This window comes from Callospermophilus lateralis, unplaced genomic scaffold (genome assembly GCF_048772815.1).
Source record: "Callospermophilus lateralis isolate mCalLat2 unplaced genomic scaffold, mCalLat2.hap1 Scaffold_378, whole genome shotgun sequence".
In the NCBI taxonomy this organism is placed as follows: Eukaryota; Metazoa; Chordata; class Mammalia; order Rodentia; family Sciuridae; genus Callospermophilus; species Callospermophilus lateralis.
In genome coordinates, this window is record NW_027514223.1 from 969,889 (window position 1) to 985,291 (window position 15,403).

Sequence of the window (15,403 nt, forward strand, 5' to 3'; positions counted from 1 at the left end):
AGACATGTGCACAAAGACCATGGACACACATGCAGAAACACATGCAGGACACATATACACACCAGATGCTGTGTGCACACCATATATGCCCACACACACCTACCTCAGACACACACAGAGGTCACAGGCACCAACACAAACACACCACAATGCACAAAACCTGGCCATGGACACAGGCAGGACCCGCTCATGCTACAACACTCACAGCAGGGCAGCAGCTACCCTGTGTCCTGAGGGCTCCTTCACTCTGCCCTGGGACACTGGATCTCTGGCTCTTAGGCCAGCCAGACCCAATGTCCGGGTAGAAGAATAATGACAGTGTCATTTTTATACTTCATTCTGTTTTTCTGCAGGGCTGAGTACGGAGCCCCAGGTCTCATACAGGCTAAACAGGAGCCCTAGCCCTGAGCCACATCCCCAACCCTTTCTTATTTTTAAATAAACTTTACATTTTGGAGGAATTTTATATTTACAGAAAATTTGCTGAGATGGTACAGAGAGTGACTATAAATCCCTCACCCAGATGCCCTTGCTGAACTCTGAGATCATCACGGGACATCGCCACAGGAGGAGGTGACAGTGGCACATGCACTCTGTCCTAAGCACAGGGCGGGGTGGGGGGGGCAATTGTTCTCTGCATCCAGCTCTGATTTACCACTGAACGTGATTCCAGGCCTTTCACTCACAGGATCTTGTGGGACAGGTCTCACCTTGTCATCCTCCAATCTCTCATGCCCAGTTGAGGTCCTCTCTGCCTGTTTCTCTAAGGGGCCACTGAGCCACTTCCTGATCTGGTGAGTCTTCCCCTCCTCCTGCCTCCCTGGGCCTGGGAGCTCTGTGGTACTGTATAAAGTGCCTCAAGACCCAATGACAACGTTCTCTCCAGCATGAGCCTTCTCCAAGTCCTTCCTACCACCCTGGGAAAATTCTAGAACTCCCCCCTCTTGGATTTCATTCATCTCTTCTCCATATCTGTATTTATAGGATCTAGAGACTGTCTGAATTGTCTGAGAGGAAGCTATAGAGAATAATGGGTAAATTTAAACCCCTTTGTAACAGCCAGAAGTGGAGAAAAACCAAATGCCCATCAACTGATGAATGGATTAGCACACTGTGACCTACCCATATGGTGGAGTATCACTCAACCATAAAAGGACGGAACATGGAGGTCCACTCCAGCATGGATGAATCTCAAGAACATGATGCTACATGAGAAGCCCAACACAATGGTCACATTTTGTATGATTCCAACAATAGGAAATGTCCAGAGGAGGTAAAACAATGGAAACAGAAATTAAATTGGTGAGTTCCAGGAAGTGGAGGAGGAGGAAATGGATACCAACTGCTTAGTGGACACAAAAGTTCTCCTTTTGAGGTTATAAAAATGTTTGCAACTAGATAGAGGTGGTCGCGCAACATTGTGAATGTATTAAATGTCATTGAGTTGTTTGCTTTAAAATGGTTCATTTTATGTCATGTTATTTTGCCTCAATTAGAAAAATAATAGGTTTGTCACAGTGACATTGGCTATAATCCCAGTGCCTTGGGATGCTGAGGTCCAAGGATCACAAGTTCAAAGCCAGCCTCAGCAATAAGGGAGGCCCTGAGCAAAGTCAAGAGACCCTCTCTCAAAATAAAAATTGAAAAAGGCTAGGGATGTGGCTCAGTGGTAAAGTGCCCCTGGGTTCAGTCCCCAAAACCAAAATGTGATGATGATGATACTGATGATGATGTTGATGATGGTGATGGTGATGATGGTGATGGTGATGATGGTGGTGATGGTGGTGATGGTGATAGTGACGGTGATGCTGCTGCTGCTGCTGATGGTGCTAGTGGAAATGGTGGTGATGGTGATGATGGTGATGGGGATGAAAATTTGAAGTCAGATATCCAGGACTCTAATGCCTGCTTCACAGCTCCATCTCTTCCTTCTTCCCTTCACACATCTGTAAATGGGGATAACAGGACCACTTAGCTCATGGGTTCATGTTGAGGATTCAGGGAAGTGGCCCAGCAGTCTGGTGCATGTCTGGGGTGTGGTAAGCGTCCAGCAGCAGTCAGCTTTGGGGGAATGGTCAAAGTGCATTCAGTTGAGTGCCACGTGCTGCTGAAGTCATTGATCAATTTTCTAATTGACTGTGTCAGTTTTTCGCTGATGTGGCCCAAACACCTGGTGAGAACAGCTCAGAGGAAGAGGAGTTTATCTGGGAATCACAGAGGTTCAGTCTATGGTGGGCAGACTCCATTTCTCTGGGTCCAAGGTGAGGTGGGACATCGTAGCAGAAGGGTGTGGTGGAGGACAGCTGCTCATCCCAGGGCAGAGGAGAGCACAGTTGGAGGGCAGAGCCGGGGACAAGTAAAAGCCCCAAAGGCACACCCCAGGGACTGCTTCTTCCAGCCATCCCCATATGCCTCCCATCAACACCCAGTAATCCCTCAAATTATTATCCCATCATGTGGACTAATCCACAGATTAGGTGACAGTGTCACAGTCTCCTCATTTCACCTGTGACATTCATGCATTGGCACACCAGAGTTAAGGGACCAGGAGGGTTTGAATGACATTATGGGCAGAAGAAATGTAAACCATCTCCCCTGAACTTACACTGGCTGTAGATATAAGGGACAAGGTGACACAGAGCGAGAAGAATCCTGGGACAGGGGCAGTCCAGGGAGGGAAGGTGTTGATGCTCCTTGATTAGTTGGACCTAAGAGCTGAAGGATGTCACCTTGATGGGGGATCTCCAACCTGCAGGAGAGGGGGGTGGAGCCTTTGTTTTTTCTTTTTTGATTTAGCTTAAAACCGTCATTGTCACACCAAACCTCCCTTTCGGTCTCTTTCCTCCTCCGTTCTCCAGCCTGTCACTAGTGAGAACATCTCAGTCCTTTCCTGGCAGTGGAGGTTGGAGAGTTTCCCTGGAAGAAGATCCTTACAGCTGCACCTGGAGGGGAGGCAGGAGTTGGCCAAAAGAGAGGAGCCAAAGAGCAGCCAGGTCCTGTACATCAGGGACCTCCAGAGTCACCTGGGTCTGTGCCCAAGGGCCAGGCAGCCAGGATGAGGGTGGACGTCACCCTGCAGTCTCATGGAAAGGACAAACCTGGACTCAGAAGGAGATTTATCAACACGAGAATCTGCTGGGGCAGGAGGACCCCTGGGCCATACACAGGTCATCATGGATTTTATAAGGTTGGAATCGTGCGACATCTTTTCCTATCATGATGGAACAAGACCAGAAATCCATCCCAAGAGGAGAGCAGAGAGCCACACGGATGTGGAAATCCTACACCAACCGTAAACACCCCGTGGGCAAGAAGAACTCCCCAGGGAGATGCAACAATTCCTGGAGATGAAGAGCAGCAGGACACAGCATGAGGATCCACAGGTCTAGGGGGCAGAGCTGGAGAGAAAAGTGAGCATAAGAGCTGACCTGGGGAGGAAAGGTCTCCAACCAGCGACCTGACGTCAGGCAAAGACCAAAGTACAAACCTAACAGAGGGGAACCACGGTCACCACAGACACCATGACACCAGACAGAAAAGTAACAGAAAATCAAGCAAACAAGAAACTGCTTCTTAAAAAAATCAAACAGAATTGACCAAAGTGTAGCTAGACTGACCAAGTACAGACTCTCAAATCATGAAAGTCGTAAATGAAAATGAGGATATCCCAATGACTTTAGAGAAATGAAGATGATTAATTGAGCCCCTGGGACAGTCCTAGTTAATGAGTGGCCCCACCTGGATGAGAGGACAGATTCCTGGAACCTGCAACCTACACAGGTTGAACCATGAGCAGGCGGAGCCTCTGAGCAGACCTCACACTGGCAAGAAGATGAGTCCCTAACCCAAGACCTCCACCAGGAAAGTCCTGGCCCAGATGGCCTCACTGGTCAACTCTACTGATCATGTGGGGCTAACATGAACCTCAATCTCCTCCATAAATTGTGAGGAAAGGAGCACCAGCTCATTCTGGAGGCCAGCATCGTGCTGAGGATGTGCCAGATACACAGGACCACAGGGAAATGGAGCTGCCCACCAGGAGGAACGTCCATGCCAGGATCCCCACATGACACTCCAAACTGAAACCTCTGTCTTTAATGACACTGACAATTACTCTTTAAATGGTTAAAACCATAATTATTATTTCTCATCTATTTTCTCAAAAAATTATAAAGAGTATTGTACCATATTTGGTATCATTTCACCCCAAACGTTTCCATCAGTTCAATAAAATTTCAATCAAAATTCTGGCAGGTGTATATGTGGAGGGGGTTCACAAGCTGTTTCAAAGTTATAAGAAAATGCAAAAAAAGCTGAAAAGTTAAGACTTTCTTGAAGTAATAGAAAGCTGGAATCCTGAAGATGCCTGACTTTCAGATTTGGATGAAGTTCGAGTAACTAAGACACTGGTTTTAGTGGAAGCAGAGATAAACAGGTCACTGGATCAGACCAGGGCACCTAAGTAAAGACCTGGGAACACAGAGAACTGGGGGTGATTAAGGGCCACAGGGATTCAGGGGAGAAATGGTGTTTTCAAAAATTCGTGCCAAAGTCATTAGAAATTTAAACAAAAGAGGATTAACCTGGATCCACATTTCATATCACATCCAAATATCCATTTGTTATATATCATAGACTTAAGTGTCACTATAATACAGTGAAGCTCCTAGAAGAAGCAAAGAGGAATATTTTATAATATTAGGGGGACTTATATTTCTTAATCAGTATACAAAAATCAGTACCCATGTTTAAAATTTTTTTAGTTGTAAATGGACACAATACATTTATTTTGTTTATTTTTATGTGGTGCTGAGGATTGAACCTAGTGCCTCATCGGTGTGAAGCAAGCACTGTACTGGTGAGCCACAACCCAGACCCTAATTTTTAAAAAATGTTAAATTGGATTTCACTTAAAATTCTAAGAACTTCTCTCAATTTTAAAGCACTAAAGTCAGGTGTGGTGGCACACATCTGTAATCCAAGTGACTCAGGAGGTTGAGGCAAGAGGATTGCAGGTATGAGGCCAGTCTCAGCAAAATTAGCAAAGCCCAAAGCAACTTAACAAGACTCTGTCTCAACATAAAAAATAAAAGGGCCTGGAGATTTGGCTCAGTAGTGAATCACACTTGGTTTCAATCCCTAATACATTAAAAATAATAATAATAAACAACACTAAGAGAGTGAAAGGAAAGCAAAGTCTTGAAGATATTTACAATGTGTGATTCTAAAAAAAAAGAATTCATATCCCACTATATAACTGCTATAAAACAAGAAATATAAAAATTACAAAACAACTAAATTTTATTTTAATGAAAATAGTATTCACACAGCCCTCACACCCAGACATTTTCAAATGGATTATAAGAATAGAAAATAACATTACCCCTCTGGGAAATGCAAATTAAAATCATGGAACCACCCTAACACACACACACACACACACACACACACACACACACACACACGCCTTCATCACCTGTTAGCAGAGATGTGGAGCACATGGGACTCTCCTGCTCTGGGGGTGGGAGTGTCACCTGTTTATCCACATGAGCCACATCTTACAAAGTAATCTCTATGTCTAACCTGTGGAACTCCGAGGCCCGCCCCACGTGCTTGTCCCTAATTAAATGACCGCTCACGGGTGAATATGATGTAGGCAATATTTCAAGCCTTGAGGACACAGCCAGGAAATGTAGTGATATCAATTTCTGCTACCTCGAGCTTATGTCCTAGTGGGACAGGCGATAAAAGCAGAATTGATCAGCATAATGTTTTGAAGTGGGTCAGAAAGCATGAAGTGGGTGAAGCATGGGAGATTAGAAGGATCAATCAAGAGGAAGGGAGTGTCTGGGTTGGAGGGTGGGTGGGCTTTCATGAGTGTGGTCAAGAGAAGCCTCCCCAAGTAAAAACTGCTGCCTACCAACTCCCAGGACTCTGCCCCCCTCTATTGATTAGCTCTGTCCCACTGGTCACAAAGAGAGGCGGGACATGCAGGTGAGCTCCTGATTGGCCCTGGTCACTGTGCCTCAGCTCCTGAGGCCCCTGCTCCATCTGCCTGACTGGGAGGGGGTGTGGAGTAGGCATGTGCAGATGCTGATTGGCTGCTGAAAATGCACACAGCCGCTGATTGGCTATTGAAAATATCATGCAACTGCTGATTGGCTGATGATGTGGGTGTGACCTGCGGAGGGGGGGGGGGTTCTGGCCAGCAATTGACTTCCCTGTGCCTTCCCTGCACCACAAAATGATGATGACCTGTCTCTGGACATACATTGCTTGTGGCCTTTCTGGAGTGGCAGAGGGGTCCTGCCTGGGACTCCCCAGACTGAGCTCCACGAGCCGGGGTTGCTGTGGTCTTCAGTAATCCAGCCACTGGCCTTGGAGGCCCTGCACCAAGGCCTTGCAGGCCTGTGGGGGGTACAAGGGCAGCCGAGAGCTTGGAGCTCTGGTCAGTTCACCTGGAGATCGTGTCTATGCTCCCTGGTCTGTGCTGTCCTATATCAGTCCTGTCACCTGGTCAGCCTGCCTCCCCATCACTTCCCTGGTCGGCCTGTTTCCAGATCCATCACCCGGTCAGGCAAAAGGGCAGCAAGTTAGTCACCAGTCTGTTGGTAAAGCAACTAAGCTGTGTGTCAATGAAGGATCAGATTAGTGCCCGAAGGAGTCAATGATTAGCCCCTTGTGAATCAGTTCATTAATTACTGAGACAATTCACCCCTTCATGCCCTGCTTGTTAGTGGGTTAATTAGGCTCCTCTACATCAATCTCTTAGGAGAAGGCAGTCAGTTATTAGTCTCACAAGTTATCCCACCTATAAAGACAGGGTATCAGTCTCCCTGTTAGTCTTGGGCTTCTCTAGAAAACCATTTTTACCATTAATGTAAGTCAGTGCTTCCTTTATAAAGGCAGGGAGAGGCATTTCCACTCTTCTCCCTCTGCTAAGGAAACACACGGAGGTAAGTGAGTCCAAGACAAAGAATTGCCTGCAGCCCCTGGAACACAGACCGAGGTGAACTTGAGAAAAGTGGTGGTCAGGAGCCTGGCAGAGAGGAACAAGAAGAAGTCAGAGTTTTAAAACTAGATGGACCCTTAATCTTCAGGAATAAAGACCAGTCTTGTCATCAATGAGAAAAAGGAAACCAAGAGGGAAAAAATACTTGATCCAAGGTCTTCAGTGATTTACTGGCAAAGCCCGAGCCAAAACCCAGGTAAGGTTCATTCAATATCCCAAATGAGGTTTTCTTATTTTTTATAGCTTTATTTTTTTAACTTATTTTCTTCTGTGGTGCTGAGGATGGAACCCAGGGTCTCACAACTGTGAGGCGATTGCTCTACCACTGATCCACAACCCCAGCCTGAGATTTTAAATTATAGAAACAGAAGAAAAACAGCAAGCCAGCATGTGTTTGTTGTGGAGAGGCTCCTGACTGGGGAACTGGGCAGAATCTTTATTCTGTGAGCAGAAGTCGGGCAGTCAGATTGGACAGTGAGGGTTAACTCTGCAGGTGAACTCCACTCTGAGGGCCCTGTCAACGTGGAGAACTGTGCAATAGGGAAGAGGAGGGCAGAGTCTGCAGCACGGGCAGGAGGAAAGGGGACCCAGAGCACATCCAAATCCAAGGCTGACGGAGCCAGGCAGGCAGTTCACTAAGAAGTAACTAACATTATAGGGCGTCACTCTATGTGAGGTTGTTCTATTAGCTCATTTAACCCTGAGCCACAACCATATGAGATGGGGGCTGTTATTATTACACGTTTTAAACATAAGGAAACAGGGCTAGGGAGGAGTGAAGCAGCTTGTCTGCTCCTATACAGCTAACTAGGATTCACACAGGCAGTGTGCTTGACTTTTTCTTTTTTTAACAAAAGAGAAGTAGTGAGTTCCCAGCTTGGGTACCACTGGTTGCCAATCTTGGGAGAGTCCAATAGTGAAGGAAGTGACTTTCTTGGGACTCACCCAGGAAGTAAGGACAAAGATCAGGCCTTCTGACTTCCAGTTTATGATGAGGAAGAATCTAGATCCCTTTGCTGGCACACTGTGTGGGTCATCTCAGGTCATACCTGAAGATATCTGTAACTTGTCTTGTGTGTAGTTTACAGCTCTTTCCTGGAATGTCTTAGCAACCTTATAAGGTGGTCAGGACCAGCTGATTTAGTCTCATATCTTATTCATGAGGAGATGGACATAATAGAATGAACTTGATCATGCTTATATCGCAGGTTTTAAAGCTACATGAAATCCTGAAAAGGGCACTCCGTTTGGAGTCTAGTTGAATATGAAACCTGTCAACCCAATGGCTGCTCACATCCTTTGTCCAGACACAGGACTCTTATGGGTCTATGACATTCTATGTGAAGGGATACTGAGATCTATGTCCCAGGTTGCTGGAGGATTGAGTGAGACAGAGTTTCTCTAGAGTTGTAAATTGCATCAGTAATTTTTCATTAGATGTCAACTAAAAAGTAGTTCCTAGTCACAGCAGTGTGATTCATGGGTTTGTGATTTATTCATAATAGCCAAAGAGTGGAAATAACCAAAATGTCCATCAGTTAATAAATATGTAAAATAAAATGTGGTGGACATACATTGGGAGATTCTTCAACATAAAGACTAAAGGGGCACTGAGAAATGACACGAAGAGGCTAGAAACATGCTCAGTGAGAGAGAGAGAAAGTCCCCAAAACTATATTTTATTTTATTTCACTTATTAAAATGCCCAGATTAGATCAATCAATTGTTACAGAGAGTATATTAGTGTATTTCTGGTCCTGGGGCTGGGAGCTGGGAGAGTGCAGGTTAGAGCACACTGGGGTTCTGAGTGATGATGAAATGTTCTAGAATTAGACGATGGGGATGGCTGCACAAGTTTGAATACACTAAAATCCCTACTGTGCACTTTAACACGTTCAATTTTTGGTGTGTATATCTATATCTTAATTGAAAATTATTTTTAGAAGTTGTTACCAGCAGAATCACAGCTACATAAAGTCTACAAATTCTAGGAAAAATGATATCCACATGCAGAGGAATGAAAGTGAACACTTATTTTGTGCCACATAGAAGAACCACTCAAAATGGGCTAAAGACTTAACATGAGACCTAAATCTGTAAAAATACGAAAAGAAAACTCATTGAAAGAGTTTCTTGACCTTAATCTGTGCAGATATTTCTATATTCACCCAAAAGAACAAGCACTTCAATGTGGTCCAACTGACAAATAAAATGTCCCATATTTAGGCACAACGTGGCTTTTGTGAATATGCATCACTGTGCTCTGTTGTTACCATCACTAATGTCACTCTCTTATGGACAGATAGAGGTGGCATCTGCTCACTGTGTGCAGCACTGAGTTGTGACACCTATAGCCTGGAGGGCTGAGCACAGGGACTCCCATGTGAGCACTCTCAACCCCACCAGCCCCTCTGCACTCCCACCTGGCACACCCTGTGCTGTGGGAAGATGCTCTGTGCCTGGCAGTGTGTGCCCTGTTGCTCTGTCATGGGAGATTGGGGGTGCTCTCTTGGCTGTGCTGAAATACACTGCACGTCACACTGACGTTGTCCCCTGGGTGCCCTCGACCCCAGAACTCATTCCTCCCAGGTGCAGCTCTGGACCCTTGGACCCTCCTCTCACCTGGCTCACCCAGCTCTGTAGTCTTGTATTTGGGTGTGAATTTGTCACATTCCACACACAATGACATATGGGATATTTTTCTTTCAAGTTCCCCCGTATTTTACTTAAAATCATGCCATCCAAGCTCGTGTGTGTTGTGAAAACAGCTCTATTTTCTAAGGCCGTATAAGATCATGCTGTGTGTGTGTGCATGTGTGTGCAATTGTGTGTGCATCACTTCATGTATGTGTGTGCATGTATGTATATGAATGTGTTCTCCTGTAAGCTTGTGTGTGTGTGTGTGTGTGTGTGTGTGTGTGTGTGTGCGTGCATCACCTCTTCATATACAAATTTCCCTGGTGGACACAGAGGCTGGCTCCCTGCCTTGGCTCTTGTGGACAGCGCAGCAATGGACATGGGCTGCAGGCGTCTCTCTGACAATATCATCTCTTGCTGTGGCCACTGACCCCCACAGTGGGGCTGCTGGATCCTGGGCGGGTCCTTCTCTCAGGGTTGGGGCTGTGCTCTTTCACAGGCGGCTCTGCTGACAGATACCCCACAGACTGGGCACGGGCTCCTTCCTCTGTGTCTTGTTGACACTTGTCTTTTCTCTTTTTGACCCTGGCTGTCCTAGCAAGGGTGTGGGGACATCCATTTTTTTTAACCTTTATTTTATTTGTTTTTAATTTCATGTGGAACCAGGAACAAAACCTAGGGCCTCTCACCTGTAGCAAGTGCTCTACCACTAAGCCTCAATCCCGCCCTCCACTGTGGTTTTGATTTGCATTTTCCTGATGACTAGTGACCTGGGTGTTTTAAATATTCCTACTCTCCACAGGAATCTGCTTCAGGGAAATATCTATTTGGGGCTTTCTCCATTTTTAACAGGTGGTTTGTTGCTGTGAAATCTTTTTGTTCCTTGTGCACTTTGGATGTCCAGCCCTGATCCATGTGTGTCTATATTTGTGAACATCTGACCCTGTCTCTTCTCTCCTTGTCACCTGCTTGGTCCCTTCCTTGATTTTTCTGCATTCCCATCTGTCTTGTTCAGTTCTTGTCACCTGTGCTTTGGGGTTACCCAGGAAATGATACCCCTGCCACGGCCAGGGTCAAAGCACTGTCCCCGTGTTCCCTCCAGCATGTGACAGCTCTAGGTCTCACATTGGGGCCTTCCACCTGTTGTGGTGGCCTTTGTGCAGGGGGAGGATCGTGGGCAACAGCAGTCCCAATGCAGTGAAGGGGACAGGTGTGGAGACTTCCCTGGAGAACATTCAGAAAACCTGGAAGGAGGGTCAGGTTGGGAGTACAAGGACTTCTTTGGAAGAGTTTGGTGCAAAGAGGGACACACAAATGGCTCTGGGGACAGAGGGCATTTTTTGGATCCTGCTCCACACCCTCCAGAGCTGCCCTGTGAATCCCCTCCACGTGCCCATTGGTCTGTGATGGCCACGGGGGACAATTCCCACACTGTCTCTGCAGAGCTGGGGTAGGGTCTACCCCTGCTTCTCCCAGGGTGTAGCCTGGACCCCTGGCTGCCGTCCCCCAGTCTCTTCCTCTGTGGATGCTTGGCCTCCTGCCCAGGTCTCTCCCACAGAGAGACCCTGTGATTGGATTCAGGCACCTGTTGGATAATCCTGGTGGATCAACTCTGCTCAAGGTCATTAACTGGTCTCATCTGCAACCCCCCTTTTAGCAGCAAACATATATAGCTCTGGTGGCTAAGGCTTGAGCCTCTTTGGATGGCTCCCTTCAGCCCACAGCCATGTCCTGTGACCTTCTGCTCCTGAGGTGGCCTCCTGTCCTATGTTCCTGAACTTTGCTCGGCTTTTCTAGCCCCAACACACTAGTGGGCTCCTGGTGTGCAACACCCATGCTGGGTAACAGGGACCAGCTTTGCTGATGAGGTCATTCAAGGGGGAGAGAAAGTCACACATGAGAGGAAACCCTGGGACTAGGGCGTGTCCTGTGTCCAGAGCATGTCAAGGTGAACCCTCTGGCATGGAGCTGGAGCTCAGTGGTGCAGTGCTGGCCCAGCATGTGTGGGGCACTGGGTTCAATCCTCACAGAAAAACCTCAAACCAGGCCATATACAAATGACAAAGGAATAAAAACGGTCCCCACCTGATTGATAAATGGTCACTCTGTAAGGAATACACACATGGCTGTACAAAACACTGGGGAAAGAACTTGGAGACATTTTTCCAAGGTATACAAATGGCTAAGCCCGCAGACACACACCAGCATCAGGAGTCACAAGTGAAGTGCAACCCCAAACCTCCACATCCCCCGTTACACTGAACCTGTTAAATTCGTGCACTTCACACCCATCATGAGGTTCCTATTTTACAATGGGCAATGCCAGTGAGGAGGAGGACGTGGGGCTGGAGGCTTGTGCTCTGTGCTGAGAAGGAGAAAGGGGGCAGCCACTATGGAGGGCAGCACCACAGTTCCTCAAAAGACCAGGAACAGCTGATCCTGTCACCAGAGGTTCCCCTGTGACCACCTCCCCGGGAACCCACATAGACCTTGAAGACAACGTGTCCACCCCAGGGTCACTATGGCAGCATTCACTGTAGCTAAGGGGAAGTGGCCACCTGTCCCTCAGCAGCTGCTGGGCCAACCCAGCCTGCCCTAACCTGCAGGGGAGGAGGACCCAGCAGGAGCCTCAGCAGGGTGCCCCCTGAACATAGGAGGCCAGGCACAGGGGACAGCACCATCTCCACTGAGGGGGGCCTGGAGCAGGAGAGTTCACAGGGGGAGTGGGGTCTCCATGGCAGGGCCCCAGGAAGAGGCCTCCACTGGGCACAGAGAATCTAGGGCCAGTCAGTGAGGAGAAGCTGCTCAGCAGCCTTGGCCTGTGGGGCTGGAGACTGCAGCCAGGGGTGGTGCATGGCCTGCTCCAGGGGAATACAGTGACCAGAGGGGGAGGACCGTGGACTGCAATGGACCAAGTCCTGCTGTGCATCCCCAGGAACATGGCCTGAATCCCACCTTCTCCTGCTCCAACAGAGCCCCAATGAGAGGACAGTGAATCAGTAGAAGAGCCCAGTTGGTGGGGGAGGGGACAGGTGGAGGACAGAAGGGGGGGACAGCACTGGGACTGAGTGGAGCCAGTCACCTTCCTTGCCCAGATGAAGGTGTCCCAGTGACCCTGTTCTCCGGCACAACTGTAACCCCCCAAGGAAACCTTCACAAAGGAACAAGGAGGGTTAACATGATAGAGGTTTGGGGACACCCTGGTGGCCCCAAATGCTGAAGAGGACCTGCATCCACCAGAGCTCCCCGAGGCTGACAGCGGGAGAATGAATGGTACCGCCCCGTGGGGAAGAGTTGGGAGATGTCATCTAAATGGGAACCTACACTCTTGCCAGGGATCCAGACAACCTCTCCCAAATCTTCACCAAGTGACATGGGGACTCTCCTCCACACAATAAGTGGCTTGTCCTTGTGTTTCTATATTTAGAGCAGCTTTCTGTCACTGTCACCAGGCCTGACAGCAACCCTACCGTCACCTGGTGAGTGTGTGAGAGGTGTTCACAGAAGCCATGTGTGCGGGTCCATCATGAAAGGAGCTCCTGGGGACACAGCCAACCCGCGATGACCCTGGAATATGTGGAGCCAGGAGAGTGGAGCAGACCTGAGCCCCTGCTGTGGGAGGGGAACCCGCGAACTGAGCACTGCATCTTGTCCTCGTGGGCCACTAGGGCTCTCTGGAAACCTGACTTCCCTCGAAGGCCACATCACAGTGAGAGGCAGACTAATGTGGAAGTGCCAATGTGTGCCACAGGAAGTCCCCAAATGGCCCCAGTACTCACCCAGCAGGCAGCACTCTTGGGAGAGAAGCCCCTCAGCTCTGGTTGAGGACACTGCCCCCTCTCTGTGCCTCCTGAGGACACACCGTGGCACCTGTTCTAGAGGGTCACTGACCTGGTGTCTGCACTGGACACTGGGACAGCTCTGTGCCCTATTGAACCCCTCCCTCATGCTACCAAGGCAGGTGGCTGACTCTCCAGCACCTGAAGCTCTTGGGCAGGCAGCTGAGCCCTGAGCTCCTGCGTGGGCCGCCCCAGGTGGGGACCAGGTGGCAGCCTCTTGTGGCCTCACCAGCAGTGCAGGGAGCCCTGGTGGTTTGCAGAGTGTCTGGCTGGCTGGTGCCCCTCTGCCTTTCTTGTGCTCAGACGTGGCTCTACAGAGTCCCTCCTGCAGGTCTGACCACTCCACGGAATGAGACAAGTATGGCCCCAGGTCCAGGTAGGAGTTGGCCAGCTCCTGGTGTGACCAGTACACACAGAACAGCACCTCGGGGTGGGAGGACCCAGAACCCTGCCAGTGTCTTGGACTCCCAGTGTCCTCAAGGTCTTGGTCCCATCCTGAGTGTTCCAGGGAAGCACCCAAGACGGGGCAGGACCTGGTCTCCTCTCTCCTCATCCCCTCTCTGGCAGGCTTCTGGGTCTCTGGCTATGGGGTTTCCCTCCTCAGCACAGAGCAGATGGAATGCAGTGGTGAGCGGGTCTGAGGTTCCTCTTCTGAGAACCGCCCAGGCCTCAGCCCCTCCCCAGCTTCCATGGGTCCTGCAGCTTCCCCTCTGCAGGCTCTTGCTGCTCTGCTCAGTCCCAGGAGCCCAGGATTCTCTGCCTCCAGATGCTGAGGCTGCTGCTGCTGTCCCTGCTGTGGGCAGTGGAGGGGACCTGTGCAGAGGGGCCAAGGAGTGTGCACCGTGATGACCCTCGGCTTCCCCTGGGGTGCTCCCCTAAGGATCCAGAATACAGCGTTTATGTGCTCAAGTCCATCATGATGCAGGAGGGTCTGTGTGTCCTGGTGCCCTGCAGCTTCTCATACCGCGGCTCAGAGACTGGCTCTGTCTTTGTCTCCTGGTTCCGTGCAGGGACCAATATAGCATATGGCTCTGCGGTGGCCACCACCAACTCTACTCGGAAAGTGCAGTAGGAGACCCAGGGCAGCTTCCTCCTCCTCAGGGACCCAGGAACCAACAACTGCTCCCTGAGCATCAGAGACACCAAGTGCAGTGACAGTGGCTCCTACTTTGTACAGTTGGAGAAAGGAAGGTTTAGGTGGATTTATTATAACAACAAGGTCTCAGTGAAGGTGACAGGTGAGGTTCCAATTACAGGGCAGCCTTAGGGAGGTCACAGTACATGCCTGGGTGGGACCCTGCCCTGGGGGATCTGGGGTCAAGCATTAGGGACTTAGGGAGCAGCTGGATCAGAACCCGAGCTTATCTCAGGGCCCCATCTCCCACCCTCCCTCCTGACCCTGCCTGTCCCCCTCTGCTCACCAGCCCTGACCTACACCCCTGACATCCTAATCCCTGGGACCCTGGAGTCTTCCCGTCCCAACAACCTGACCTGCTCTGTGACCTGGGCCTGTGATCAGGGGATGCCTCCCACCTTCTCCTGAGTAGGGCCCTCTGTGTCCTCCCTGGGCCCCAACATCATCCACTCCTCGGTGCTCACCCTCACCCCGCGGCCCCAGGACCATGGCACCAACCTCACCTGTCAGGTGAAGTTTCCTGCAGCTGGTGTGACCACAGAGAGAACCATCCAGCTCAATGTCACCTGTGAGTAATGGGCCAGGACACCTTGGTCTCAAGGCATGTGAGGGTCAGGGAAGGAGGCTTGGGGTTCCAAGGCTGAGGACAATTTGTGTCCATGTCCTGGGGACCTAGTTGAGTCAGGGACCTTGGAGGGCACAGGCCCTGTCCCTTTGTGTGTCTGTGGTTACTGGGTGGGTGTGGGGAGTGCTGCCTCATCTTCAATCCAACTAAAAGGG

General features: G+C 49.5%; 1 pseudogene; it reads left to right on the forward strand.

Annotated features, from left to right (window-relative positions):
* The first annotated feature begins 14,254 nt into the window (after nucleotides 1-14,254).
* On the forward strand, nucleotides 14,255-15,199 carry LOC143640630 (myeloid cell surface antigen CD33-like; annotated as a pseudogene).
* Nucleotides 15,200-15,403: the final 204 nt, after the last annotated feature.